Here is a 15,194-nt window from a genome sequence, read left to right as displayed (position 1 = left end):
CCACGCCGACCGCAGGCGGGGCTGGACGGGGCGGGGCGTGCACGGGGCCGTAAAGCGGCTGGGAGGCAGCGGAGGGCGGAGCCAGGGGAGCGGGGCACCACCTCCAGCCCCGCCCCGCCCCGCCCCGCCCCGCCCCGCCCCGCCCCGCCCCGCCCCGCCCCGCCCCGCCCCGCCCCGCCCCGCCGGGTCCGCTCGGGCGCAGGGGCAAGCAGCGTCAGAGACGCGGTCGCCACCTCGAATCGCACCCTCGGTCTGCAGGGAGAAGAGCGGGCCCCTCCACATGCTCCTCCGCCACCTTCAGTCTGAAGGTGTAAGGGGCAGGGCCAGGAGAGGGTGGGGCAAGCACAGGCTCCACCCAGTCCTAATAACAATTGTTCTGTCAATGGGAGGGGTCAGATGACCCACTGTTGTCCCTTCCAAGCTGACCTATTCTGTGTCCCTACACAGGGGAAGGGGGCGCTCTGGAATCCATTTGCCCAGGCAGGGCTAGTGCTATACACAGAACACCTCCTGTGTGCCCAGGATTTCCCACAGGTGTTTCAAAGCCCAGCCCTGCTGACCATGCTAAAGTGGGCACAAGCCCTTGCAGAGCAGGTAGCAGTGACGTGCCCGGGGTACAGCTGAAACCATCCTGCTGGAGGTAATTCCAGCCCAGCCATCAGTGTCTGTGTGGTTTAAAATGGAGGAGGCACTCGATCCCTTTCCTGTTCCTGGCTGGGACAAGACGGATGGAGTGGTCAGGGACTTGCCATGGAAGGACTTAACTCCCTGAGATGAGGAATCTCCCCGTTCCCCAGCACAGGTCGATCTCGGATCCCTAGGGTAGGTGCAGGAGCCTTTGCTGCAGCCCAGCCCTGCTCATCTCCCTCGGGCCACTCTCCTCTCTCAGAACCTGCACTGCTTCCCTCAGCATTCCGAGGAGAAGCCTGGGATCCTGCTACAGCAGCAGAACGCCCCCCCGCCCTTGCCAAGAGCATCGTTGGCCTGGGCATGCCTCCCGGCTGGGTGGCAATGGAGACTCAGCTCATCCCATTGCCGTCTGCAGCTTCCACGGTGGGTCCTGCACGGAGAGATGCTTCTCAGGCTCCAGCTCAGCAGGCTTCCCTCCTTCCCGGCTTCCTCTGAGCGGCAGCGTGAGAAAGGCTCAGAGTGTCCTGGAACTGTCTTCGCCACTGGATGGCACACGAGCCCCAGCAGAGGAGCCTGGGTGGCCTCGGGGTGCTGAGCAAACCGCTGTGGGCTGCGGGCTGGGGGTGCCGGAGGCTGCTGAGAGGTGCGGGGCGTGCCAGGAGGTGCTGGCAGGTGCCGGGCTCCCAGCCCCTCAGGTCTGCTCGCTCCACGCCGCCCTCGGGACTGGCGGTGGCTGGCTCGGAGCGGGACTCTGACCTTGGCTGAACGGTATCTGCCGCACCTCCGGCTGGGCGTCCAGCCGCTCCTCAGGAGTACGCAATTTTCTTCCTGACCAGCACTCCCTCCAGATAAGGGTGAGCTTACCTCCCTGCTCCTCTCAGGCTGGAAATTCAGGGAGGCTTTTAAACCTGCTGGCCTTGACGAGCATGGCCTGAAACGAGCTCTTTATTTAATATCCTTCTTTGTGCCAATGATACTGCTGGAGGGCAGAGGGTGCCAGCCTGGCCAATAGCTCACAACAAAAACTTTTATCTCCCCCAAATCCCTGAGCAGCCACTTTTCTATCTGCCCCTGTTGCCCTCTCAGTCCTGTTCTCATCAGCACAGAGGTACATCTGCATCCCTTTCCTCACTGGGACATCTCCACCAGCATCCAGGCAATGCAGGGTGGCCTTATGCTGTGGGATGCCCAGAGCTGTGGTGCTGGTATGGGGCAGTGCCAGACTGCCCAGGCTGTGGCTCTCCTGTGGGGTCAGCCTGCCCCGCCTTCTCCCTGATGCTGCCACCCCATCAGCTGTGCTGCAGGTGCCTGTGGCCTGGCTGTGCCCAGGAAAGTGAGCGGACAGCCAGAGGAACAGACAGATTGTCTCTCTGCTGCCCTTGGCCCCATTGTTCTCCCACGGCCACTGTGTCAACAGGAACTGGAAGAGGAAACAGGGGCTAAGGAGATGCTAAGACTCCTGCTGCTCAGGGAAAGATAAGGAGGGAGGGGGCATTTACGGACTATCCAGGGGTGGCGGATGCAGGAGGTTCCCCTGTAGCGCAGGAGAAGGATAGCATTGTGTCCCCAGACAGCTATCCATGTACCATGCTGAGTGTGGGCAGTGACTGGAGATGTATGGGATACTCAGGTGATGGTTTAAGCCAGATGTTTAAAAAGATGAAAGCGATTTGCCTGTGAAGCTTTGGACTGGCACTCTGGGGAGGACTCCATCACCCACAGACCCTCCTCATGGCACAGAGATAGCTGGGCTCTGGCTGGGTTTCTTGGAATGTTCCTGTCTCCTCCAATCCATTCGAAGGGTGTCTGCACCCAGAGCCCTGAGGGGTGAGATGCAAATGGGCGATCCTGGCTGTGTCTACCATGGCCCCAGTATCCAGGCCACTGCACTTCCTGGGAGGAAGGGCTGAGTGCCAGGTGTCACTGCTGCCTCTCCCGGACACCCCTGGGATGCAGCAGTCTGCTGTGCACCTGCTCCAGGAGCAGGACACTAACCTTCCTTCATCCACTCTGCCAACAAACCAGGACCGAACTTTGAACTTTGCCCTTGAAAGGGGTGACAAAGCCCTAAGAGCAGCAGCCGTGCTGCTCTTGGCCAGGGCTCACAGGTCTTGCTTAGAGCACACACAGGAAGCACTCCCACTGCCACAATCTCCTTCCTGGCTCCCAGTCCATGGGTTTGGTGGCCAATGGACCACCACTCTGCAGCTGCTGATGGGCAGCAGCCGAGGAGCTGCTGTATCTGTGTTCTGGACCTCTCCAAGTGCAGCACCTGTACGTCTTTGCAGACACCCACTGTCTGTCTGGGAGCCAGAGCCGAGCCTTGGCACTTCCAGCCATCTGTGCTGGAGCTGAGCACTGGTGCCTTGTCCAGTCCTGCGGGTTTGTAATCGTGTCTGCTCAGGGTCACACTCGCAATGTTGCCAAAAGCCTCCAACACTCCCACAGCCCTCTGGGTGCCCTGAATCCACACCCTCCCTGTCATCAAGTTCTTCCCAGGAACAGTAAGGAGATCTCCAGGCCTGTTTTTCCAGGGAAATCACTGGGACACAATAGCATCTTCAGCTGGAGCCTGGCTTGGCTCTACTGACATGTCGCCAACACCTAGAGCCCTTCCTCTCCCTCCCAGCAGTTTGTTTTGTTTCCTTCAACGTTTATAGGTCAGCTGGAGTCAAGAGAGCTAATGAGCAGGAGCATGGCCCCAGGAACTTCCCAGAGTCTTATAGACTAGCAACAGGCTGGGATAGAGATGGGGAATGCTCCAACAACATACAGCTGATTTGGGAATCCCTGCATTTCAAGGGTGGTGCAGGGCCAGTTCAAAGATGATGGAGTTGACTTGCAGTGAAAGTGAAAGGTGCAAGTCTTCAAAGAGAAGGTCTGTGAAAAGAAAATTAGGAACAGTTTAATATTAAACACTGTGTTACATTAAACAATAAAACAGAAGGGTGATTTTGTTACCTTTAAGCTATATTCAAATTTGTGTTCTCGTCATCAAACCAGATGAAGGGATTTCCTGGGGAATTTATATGAGGAAGGTTTTGGGACATACACTTGTGATGCTGCTCTATTGGGGCACTCAGACTACGACACCAATCACAACTCTTGCTTCTTGTCGTTCAGCATTATTTCCAATGCAGGAACCAACTTGCACATCTGGTCTCTGGTGTGGAAAAATGCCAGATCGAGGCAAGGAGACTGTAACCTCTCCAGCATCTCTGGTAGACCGCTGGGTGTGCCCAGTTCTGGGGGAGGTGAAATGCAAAAGCTGCTTCCTGGTCCCTTGCTGCTGGTAGATCCCACTCAGAGGACACAGGGATCAGGCTCAGGAGCCACAGCCAAGCAGCAAGTGAGCACCAGAGCGAGCACGAGGCTTTTGCCTGCCACCCATCTGCCCTGCAGCCGCAGCACCTCCCAGCGCTGCTGTGGCAGGAGCTCCTGGAACCAGCATGGGATCCAAAGAGCACACCGACGTCAGAGCCAGGACAAAGTCTGGCAGGACACTGAGAGGTGTGAAAGGCAAAGTGCTGTCACATGTGCCTGATCCATGTGACTGCCAGTGCAGGACATCGCCCGCAGTGTCTGCCCGGTGCTCTGCACTGGCCACACATGTGAGGCCAAGGGGATGTGTCCCACCACACAGGTCTGAAGCAAGCACAGGAACAGGAGAATCATCCATTTCTGTGGCTACTGAGTACCTGGGACATGCTGTGTGGTGTGTCTCAAGACAATCTTGGTCCCCTGGCATGACCGCACCAGTCCCTGGCGGGGTGTGGGGCTGAGTGGGTGCGTGTGAGGTGCCCATGCACCCCAGCCTTTCAGGGGGCCTTGTCCACACCAGCACTAATAATATCAAGGTGTTCTGCCAAGTTCCTTCCAGCAAACCTATGAGTTCATTCAAAGTGACAGGGGACCTGATTTATTATACTAACGAGCCAGCGATAAATAAACATGACCTGAGAGAATCCCAATCCCACAATTCCATTCTTGTTCGGCTCCTTGGGGGAGATGAAAGGTTTCCTACAATTTCCCAGTGCTACCCAGAATCTCCCCTACTTGATCTGCCAAAGCTTTCTCCTGCTGTCGAGCCTGGCATTTGATTGAATTGACAGAAGCGGCTTATTAATTGTACTAATGAGGGGCTCAGCAATATGGAGCGGTGGAGAGAGTCCAGTGTGGCTAATAAAATGCTCAAAGCTGAGCAGAGCATAAGGTCACCATGTTGCCAGGCTACTGGCTAAGCTGCCTGGAAAACGAATATGTGAACCAGTAGGTGACTCTGGGAAAAATATTGCTCCAGAACTCACATAATTAACAGGACAGTGATGCTTTATTTTCTTAGGAAGAATATAGAGCAGGGAGAGTGTGACTGCACAGGCGTCAGCTGGGGTGGCTGGGGGCTGCGGGAGCTATGCTGGGGGTGGGATAACAGGGTGTCCTCTTCTCCTGGCCTTTTCCCAGCAGCCATTTACTCCTCCTCGCAGACATGCAGGAGCTCAGAGCTGGGGTCCAGGAGAGGCCTGAGGAAGGTGTCCACAGTGTGACAGTTTGGTGTAGCCTGAAGGGAGATTTTGGATATCTAGTAACAATAAGGGAACTGCCCCGTGTTTGACCTGAGTTAGTTTCCCAAATACCACTGCAGGGAGAGATAAACAAGGCTAATTAGAACTAACGATAACTGTAAATTTGGCAAGGGGATGTTCTCGAGATCTCTGATCTCTTGAGACAGTAATTCCCACTGGGAGTTTACCACACAGCCCCCAAGGGTTTATAGCAATAAACAGGAATATTTTTGCTCCACTAGGAAGGAAATAGGAAAAGAAAAGGACAAATACTGATCTTAATCTCTTTATTTGCAAGTAGTTTTGTAGTCCCCATTCAAGTTCTCCAAATTGTACCTCACCAGGGGAGCTTATTCTCATACCAGACTGTTATCTGAGCAAAGCCCTGGAGCACGAGCGTCTGCCTAAAGCAAACACTGGGAAAAGGTCATTAATCTTTCAGGCTCGTGTGGGACTTGCAGCTGTGGCACTGGGGGCTCCCACGTGCCCCCTGTGCTGTTTATGAGGCTTCATGGGCTGCCAGCTCTGTGCTGGGAAATGTCAGCGGGATCCCTGCACACAAAGGGATCTCCAGGGGTCTGGAGTGTCTCCCCAACACAGAGCTGCAGGCCACTGTGCCATATACTGGATGGGCACTGACATTTTCCCCCCTCTATCAGCAAGAACAGCCTTTCAATCTGCCATCAGGTGGGCAGGGATTGCCCTTGGGAGAGACGGGTTGATGTGGCTGCAGTGGCCAGTGAGTGGCCCCTGCTGAACCACAGAAAAGACACTCAGACAATTCGGCAGAAAGGTCCCTTACAGAATCCATCACGGTAATGTCAGGAGAATGAGGCAACACGACAGAAATGGCTTTGCCTGGAGATGGGATCATGGAAGATTTATCCATCTAAACAGAGAGGCCCACGGAGCCTCTCCAACTGCTGTGGTTGTCTCTGGCTGTGTGGAGCTGGATCCTTGCCCTGCTCCTGGCCATGGGCTGGCTCCTGGGGAGGTGCCACACTGTCCTGGGACAAGCCAGCTGCTGTTCCCCACAGTGGTGGGGCATTGGAGCAGGCAAGAACACAGGGTGCCCCAGACCCACATTCCTGAGGCCTGGTGGTAGGGCTCAGACATCACCTGCAAGGTGGTGGGGTGGGAGCAGAGGTGGAGGGGCAGGAAGGGAGAACGGGCAACCTCTCTCCATGCTGTGCCTCAGCCCCTGGGGCTGCCAAACAATGGCTGGAAAGGTGATGGAGAGATGGGAAGTGTGGGGGGAAGGACAGGACATGCTCCAATTTCCTGTGTACCACCCCACCAGATCTCGGCAGGTTTCTTTCTGCTGGCACTTCCCTTGGGCTGCAGTCTCATCCCTGGCCCCATGGCTCCCTGTCCCACAGCTCCCTGCCCCATGGCTCTCTGCTCTTTCAAGGACCTGCCAGCCCTGCCCTCCCAAAGTCTTTGTTTCCTCTCTTTGGAAGCCAGTGGAACTGTGGCTCAGGTTTCCAAGGTAGAAAAGCGATTTCTTCCCCTGCAAATTGCCCCTATTTTGTTTTGTTTCCTGTCTCTTCTCACACAGCCTTAGAAGCCAGGGCTGCTGCCACTGGGGCAGCTCACAGGTGCTGCAATGGCTCTCCCTGGCACCCAGGGCCACTCCTGTAAGGATGAGCCCTCTGTGAGTTCTGCCCAAACCTTCACATGGATGGGGGTGGGAGCCAGGTGCCTTTCCCAGGGAGCTGCCTGCACCCTGGGCTCAGCAAGTACGAGCTGGCCAAGCACAAAGCTGCAGTTCAGAGGGTGGGTGGACAGCATAGCAGTAGAGAGCAGGGCCAGAGTTAGGGTTCCTGGGCTCTGGTATCCAGATGGGACAGAACCCCAGCCTCAGCATGGCCTCAACTCTGGCTCAGGTGGGATTCTGGTTTTCTTCAGACAGAACTGGGTGATAGTAATCCCCTGCTCACCGCAGGGATCCATGTCTGGGGTCACAGCTTCTGAAAGCTCACCGAGACCCATGCAGCACTAGAGATGTACTGAGGTGCAAACTCTGTTCCAAACAGGCTGGTCCCTGTCCTAAACAGGATTCTGCCCTGTAAGTGGGAGTTTTGTCTGAGTTCCCCCACGAGGGAAGTGAAACTAAAGATTTAGTGGTGTGAAGGTTCTGCCAGCACTGATGCAGCCTGCTGTCCTGCTGCCTGGGGCCTGGCAGACCATTCCACAGTATCCTGCCCTCACTCCCACTGCCCCCGCACTGAGGATACTGAAGGCCCCTCTGCCAAGTTCCTCTGCCTGGCTCCTCTCGCCGGCTTGAAATTCACTTGGGAAAAAAATACTTAGACTAACAAATAACAACCCTGGCTGCTGGCCAGTGATTCAAAGGCTCCAAAAACGAAGCTGAAATTTGCAGCTGGCCACACTCCCTGTCTGACTTGGCAACAGCGCTGGTGTCTGAACACCTGCCAGGGCCAGGAGCGACTGCGGCGCCCGCAGTGGAGCGCGCTGAGCTGGCCGCGGGGCACCGTGCGTGCCCTGGCACCACTGCCGGGCCGCCGAGCGCGGCTGTACCTGTGCCCCGGGCTTTATTCTCACAGAAAGGGATCTTCTGGCTCCTGGGAGCAGCTCTGCCAGGACAAGGAAAACGACCTGGAAAAAAAAAAAATGTTTGCAAACAACACCGTTGCTGTGGGAGGCAGGGTGCACGCCAGAGCTCTCTGGGTTCAACACCCAGAGTTGTGCTCAACACTCCCGCATGCTGTGGACCCGTGGCCAGCCAGACTAGCCCTTCGCCGCACCCTGGGCAGGCTGGTATCACTGCCTGAGCAGCAGCTCAGCTGGGACGGGTGCTGCTGGGGTGGTGAGGGAGCCAGGGCTGGCTGGGCAGGGGGGTCAGTGCGGTGCTGGGGAGCAAACAGGTGGCTGTGAAAATGCAGCGGAGCCTGGCAGAGGGTCGGGATTCCTGCAGAGAAACACAAACCTTGATAATCTTAAATGACAACAAGGCAGAGAGGTGCAGGGGATTTGAGGAGCCAAGCAGGAGGCTGTTGGAAGGGCAGGGCCCTGGGCTGCAGCCCCTTGGCCTCCCTATGCCCAGGAAGGGGTGTCATGTGGAAACGTAATTGGATCCTGGGATTTACTGAATGATACTGTGGATTATTTCACAACCATCATGTCACAGTGTAATCTTGTTATGGCATTACACAGCCGTGTGCATGTGCAGCACTATTGAGGCCATGGCTGGTGACACATGAGGACCTGCCCGGGATGTATGTTTGCTGAGGCTTGATCTGAGACCAGACAGCAGAGGAGGGGTCATTTAGTCAAGGGTGGCTGGTGACAGCTGGGACCTGAGATTTTCCAAGACACACAAGAAGCTGGGACAGAGTGCTGTGGCTTTGTGGCAGAGAGCTGAGCCCCTGGAGAACACTGCGAGGTGGCAGAGTGGCCATTCCTGCCCTGGTGGTACTGGGGCTCAGGTTCTTGCCCCCAGCATGGGCTCCTGGGGCAGAGGCAAGAGGCAGCCACACAGCTTGGAATGCAGCAGAGGTGCGGGGCTGGTTCTCACAGAACTCAGACACATAGAGGGAAATTCTCCATCTTGGGAGACTTGAGCCCCAGGCATCCTAGGGGAGCATGGTCAGGGCATCCCACAAGGCAAAGGGGGCTGGGATGCTGCAGGATACCTGGAAGCAGTGTCTGCAGCTGCCAGTAGCCGTACAACAAATATCTGCTGCGAGCCCAGACCGCGTGCCTCCCCTCCCGCTCCCTGCACCACAGTTGGCTGCTTTTCCAAAGCATAACAGAGGCAAATCCCGTCTCTGAGACAGTGAAAACACAGCTCACCCCCGCGAGGTGTGTAAGAATAGCAGATGAGCTGGGACAGGCAAACAGCCTTGACCACAGCTTCCTGCCACAGGCCCAACAAGATGGAGCTGAAGGAGTCCCTGTGTCTCTGCACTGGGACATTTGGAGTCAAATGGGAACTCACGGTGCTGCTCGGGAAGGAGGGTGGACAGTGCAGGGGTCTGAGACCTTGGCCCACCCGGGCTGGTGCCTGAATCCCCAAAGACAGAGGGGTGTAAGGAAATTCTGTCATCCTCCTCCTCCCTCATCTCTCCAGCTCAGGACAGGGAAGTGAAAATCACAGGGCAGCATTGAGAGCTGCCACCACTCAAGCCATGGCACTGGTCATTGTGTGATTAATCATGTTTGATGCTTGTGCCCTAATGAACTTCCACCCAGAAGGTAAGTATTTGTACCCGGCAGCAACAGGCTCAATCAAAAACAAACTTTTTGATGTTTTTTTGTTTGCGCCTAACTGAAACATGGAAATCTGAAACACTGCAGATCAACTAACTCTCCCACTGCAGCTTTCCAGCAGGTTTACTTTGAGCTGGGATGATAAATTATCTGCTAAACACACATGTGGAGGGAACTCAGTGCCAGTCTGTCTGACTTGTCTTTAGCTGCTCCTCTAATTTTCTTTGACATTTTGTATCACTCAATTTTGTTCCTTTAAGCCTGTAAACCAGGGAAAGGGTAGCAGTGCCTTTATCCTAAGATGAAGCATGACCTCCTGCTTTAAAACAAGAGCTGGCTTTATTTATCCCCAAGCTGGGCTTGGGGAATAACAGAAATGTTTGTTGTCCTGTAAAGACTGGCTTATCGACTATTATTAGAGAGGTAATGGCAATTTAGAATGAGCTTATTAGGCGCATTTAACCCTCTTCTCTGATTATGGAATATCAGGGATTTGTAACTGGGGTTGCTGCAACTATCTTCTGCTGAGGGTTTTTGGAGCCAGCACGGTGTACCCACCCTGTGCCTATGTAGCTGTTGAGCCATGGGTGGTTGTGCCACCACGATGGGTCAAAAGTCAGTTCGTGAGGCACCTTCTTCCAGAAGAAGTTATGGCTTGCACAAAAGACTCATTAAATTGCTTTATGTAACTCCTCCTGCCTGTAGAGCTCAGTCACCAGAGTGTGTGTAAACCCAACACAAAGCAGCACGTGGAGAAGGCAGGACTGAATTTGCCAGTGAGAGCTAGTTTTGATAGACACTTCACAGTGTCCAAACATTATCTCCAGTAACGCTGACTTGGAAGGCAGGACTTGGGCTCTGTAAATATATTTTCTTCCCCAAAACAACATTCTTTCTGCTTACTACTGTGCACAACACTATTTCAGAGAGAAGAGTGGGACCTGATCTAGTGTGTGGCATCTCTGCCTGTTGTGGGGAGGTGTGGGAATGAAATTATCTGTAAAGTCCCTTCCAACCGGAATGTTTCTCTGATTCTCTGACGACTGCAGAATGGGCAGAACAAGTAGGGTGAGTGGGCAGAGTGTGGAGACCATCCTAGTGGGATGGGATGGGACGGGAGGAAGGTGCTGACAAGTGGTGGATGTGGCAGTGAAGCAGCAGCTTCCCAAGGACAAGCCACCTGAATCTTGACCTCAGCTTCACTACTGGCAGGGCATGAAATCCCATCTCCGTGGTAGCAAAAGGCAATGTCCCCAAAACCTGTTCTGGGGCAAGGGCTGCCTCCAGTGTCAGTGTACTTTGGTGGACTTAGGCCTGTGTTTGTGCAGGGAGGGCACCTGACCCACTTCAGAAAGAGCTGTCCCCAAGCAAGCCAGCCGTAGGCACTGCTTCTTGCTCTCTGTTGCCCAGGGTGAGAAATGATGCTGGGCTGGGCCCTAGGAGGGAGCAGAGCCTGCAGGGTGTTCTCCCTGCTCAGAGCTGGGGCCCACTCCCTGTCAGCAGCAAGCCTGTGTCAGGGCCTGCCCCTTGTCGGAGCAGCAGTGAGCTCGTCTCTGGGATCTTTCCTCCAAACAAGCATGGTCAAACAAAGCCAGGGGGACAAAAGTTTTCCTGACATTGTCAGTCCAGGTTCTTTGGGAACAGAACAAGAGGGATTTTGGAAAAAGGCAGCATAAATATGTATTTACATATGCACACAATAGGTTGTGTGCTCACAGTGTGGGATGGGGGCACACTGTGGCCATCCTGCCACTGGACCCTGCCAGCAAGGGGAAGATGAAAACAGCGACACACTCAGCCACAAAGAAATTGCCAGTGTTGGCTCTCCTGTCTCCTCTGCTCACCTCCATGCAGCCTGACGGGCTGGACGCTGGGCATTTGAAGAGATAGGCAGCTGCACAGCCTGGGGCATTGCTGGCAGTGTGGTGCAGGTACCACCTTTCTCTCTCTTTTCATTACTGGCGGACAAGCTCCCCTGAGATGATGCAGGACCAAAAATGTCAAGTACTACACAGAGAATCCTGGCTTTGTGCAATATGCCAAGAAAACAGCTACTATAGATGCTGAAAAGGAGAAACAGAACTGGAGCACAGCCCAGAGCTCCAGTTCATCCCCATGGTGATACTACCCCGAGCTCACTGAAGGTAGCATCGTCTCAGAAGCAGCCTAGTTAACAAACCCATCAGCAGTGGAAACTGATCCTAAAGATGTGTTGTGCGGAGAGGGAGAGGTGCTGAAGCCTGTTTGGAGATCAAGAGACATGGCTAGGAATGCCACCAACCTCTTGACAGCCTGGGATCATGCAGAGTACACTGAAACCAGGAGGAAGCAGCCTCTCTGGGCAGGGATACAATGGAGAATGAAATGTAGGTGAGCTAGTGTTATTGACATATGAAGTTATTTGGTGCAGGATATAGTTAAATTATTTGCCGAGCCCCCACCTTTTCCTCCCCACCCCAAGAACAGGAATAGAGTCATTAAAACAGCATGTTCTGGGACAGTGGAGATCCCACGGGAGAGCTGGACACAGCAAGAAGTACACCCACCGCCGTGGCCTGACCCAGTACCCTCGCCTCTTGCCTCAGGGGTCCCCAGCACTGCCAGAAAGCTTTTGGATAAAGATGAGCCCAGAGTCTGGTGTATGCAGCAGAACAGGATCTTGTGCTGGTCAGACTGGTTTGGGTGACCCCAGCTTGAAGACAACAACAGTGTGGCTGGGATGCAGTTGGGTGTTCATCCAGCAGCATTACCTCTGTGTCTCCTCCATGGTGATGCTCCATTCCAGTGGGCTGTCATTCCCTGGGGTGATATTCACCCACCAAGTCCCTTGTGCCAGAGGAAACACCAGTCCCTTCCCCTGCCTGCATGGATGCACTGGCAGCACTGGCTATAGACCCTAAAGGATGAGTTACCTGCTTGAGTGAGGACTGGTGCTGCCAAGACATGCTTGTCGGGCAGCCAGCACTTGGGAAACAAGGAAGGAGAATGTGGAAAGAACAAGTCACTGCACTGGGAACATGTGGGATAGCAATCATATGGGAAGGAGAGCACCCCACAGACTCCTTGAAGAGAGAGCAGAGACCCTCATGAGTGAGTCCTCACAGAACATTGAATTAGTATTGGAAAAAGGACATCAAACAGCCTCACTTTCCTCTGGCCCAGGAATGGAGGGGCAGGAGGAACAGAGATACTATTTCTTGTGCCTGGTAAGTTCCTTGGCAAAAGGTGATGTGCTTGTGCAGGCTGCAGCGTGAGGGGCCCATTGAACAGAACCAGGGAGCTCTTACCCCAAAGCATGAGGAAGAGGTACAGTGCAAGGGACAAGGGAGGACTACAGCAGTGGTGACATCTCAGCTTTTGCCATGTGGTCTCCATGTGGTCAAGGATCCCTTATTTCTAGGCAAGCTCTCCAGGGAGAGGATGCTTCTTCTGGCAGCAAAGAGCAGGAGTGGCAGCTGCCAGGATGCAACTGGAGCCACCACAGCTTTCTCTTTCTTAGGCAGGATGCAGCAAAGCCAGGTCAAAGCAAATATAGCAGGCAAAGCTCTCTATAGGGCACCGTTACCCTCTTCCCATTTGGAACAGCAGGACCAGCTGACTTGCTGCCACTTGCCTCTGACTGCCACCACCCCATACCATCCTCCTCACTCCTTTTCCCCTGGATCTCACAGGGAGGTGGCAGTCTCTTTTGGTCAGGGCTCCTGAGAAAGACTACAGGAGATTATCCTTTCTGCTGGCCTCACATCATCTCATGACCCAAATCACTGTCTGTCTCACCACTCACTTGTCACACGGTGCCCCAACAGCCAATTTTGATAAGGAATTATCTCCACTTCCACTAAGTAACAAGTATGGGGCTCTTCATGCTGGCAAATGGCCACAAGTGTCAAGATCCAAGGGGGATCTCTGGGGACACACAACCTTGTTAAGTGCATCACTGGGGGACGCGTGTGTGAGCCTGACACAGGCAGCAACAGAGCAGCAATGGGAGCCCAGACAGCTAAAAAGGGTTGACCTACAAGAGCATAAAAATGAACACAACCACAGAGGTCTTCCATGGTATTAATGGCCATTTTGAACATCTTAGCAGGCCCTTTCTTTCTAAGGCAGATTATTTTCTAAACAATGACAGATGCTGTTACACCAATATACCCCTGAACAATGTCATACCTATATCATCCATGGAGGAAAACTTGCACATTCTGTGAGGACAGTGATCTGATGCCTTCTACTCTACTTCCATTGTCATGGGGTAAACTCAGAGCATGGAAGCTTAGTTGAAGTCAAATGTCAATCCAAAAGTTCAGAAAACCCTTTTCCAAAGCCTAGTCAGGAAACTAGGATGGATATCTCAATAGAACAGATCTTCCCAAGAGATTCCAATAGTTCCTGGATTTGGACTCATGTTGTTACTTCTCTTATCAAGCAGGACATGTGTATTCATGACAGATGAGGACTAGACTTCTACATCTGCTAGAGACATTAGTTCCAAGAGAAATCAGAACTAATGATTGTTTTGAGATTACTAGAGGCCCTTAGTGTTTACAGTGGAACACAGAAAACCTGAGCTTGTACTGCTCTGCTGAGGCCTCTCTCACATTCTGGAAATGAAATGGTTCGGCTGTCCCGGATGCTGACCTTGATTAGTGTCCACCACAAATGCAGTTAGAAGCAAGACTGTGAGGCTGCTTAGTGTTGCTTTTCAAGGACAGCTTTGTTGCCCAATATCCTGAAACAATACCCTGTTTTCCTCACAAGAAAAAAATTCCTCATAGGATTAATATTAAATCCGTCTTTTAAAGAAGACAAAAATGCAGCAGCACAGTGCAGGGAGGACTCCTTCCCATTTTCAGTAAGATGGAGGAGCAGCAGGAACGGGAACAGCAGAGATGTTCTGCAGCTTCTCACCTGCCCTTCCAGCCCATCACTGCTCTGGCAGCTCTCTGCTCACTTGAGCTCTGCCATCCCCAGCCTCTTTTTTTGCACATTACTCTAAAACCCACACACTGAGGCATTGCACATCAGTATCAGATGAAGGACATGCTCTCTGGCTTCATTCATCCCAGCAGCACTAGGTCTTCTCAAAGGAAACTGGAAGACCATGTCCCACCTAGGATTCTCCACAGCACTTCCACTTGTTCGTCCTCAGTGGAGCAGAGCACTTTAGCCTAGGTAGGATCTTAACAGCAGAGCCAAGTGTCACTTCGAGTTTGATCCAAAATTGCCCCTTTCAATTGTTATTTATCTTGTTGTCTAAGCAAAACAGAATGCAGGCCTCTCCCTGCTCAGTCACACAGGAACAGATGGATCAAGAGGTCCTCCCACCCACTCACTCTTTGGGTTATGGTGTCTCACCTCAGAAGTGGGTGAAAGAGTTGGTTGTAGTCCCTGGCCTTTTATTGAGTGCACCTGGTCCATTCAATGCCTCAACACGCTCAGAGTATACCCATTACCATACTTGCTCTGATGGAGAAGCAGTGGTTCCTTTGATATGGAAGCATTCCACCTCCTCACAGCTGCTCTGTCTCCATCTGTGGAGTGCCACTGTTTATTCCCTTCTTTTCCTTCCTTGACTCACAGTTGAACTAACTACTCTTCCTTTGGCTGTAAAAAAAAATACAGCATTAGACATGCGACCCAGAAGTCAAGTAGCATCATTACGCTTTGGGAGACAGCAGCCAGAGAAAAACACTCCCAGGTAACAGTCCCTTTGCGCAGGACTTGTGACATGTAGGGAGTGAAGAACATGGGATGCACGGCTGCCACAGG

This window comes from Sturnus vulgaris, chromosome 29 (assembly GCF_052056855.1).
Source record: "Sturnus vulgaris isolate bStuVul1 chromosome 29, bStuVul1.hap1, whole genome shotgun sequence".
NCBI lineage: Eukaryota > Metazoa > Chordata > Aves > Passeriformes > Sturnidae > Sturnus > Sturnus vulgaris.
Note: the sequence above shows the minus strand (reverse complement) of the source record.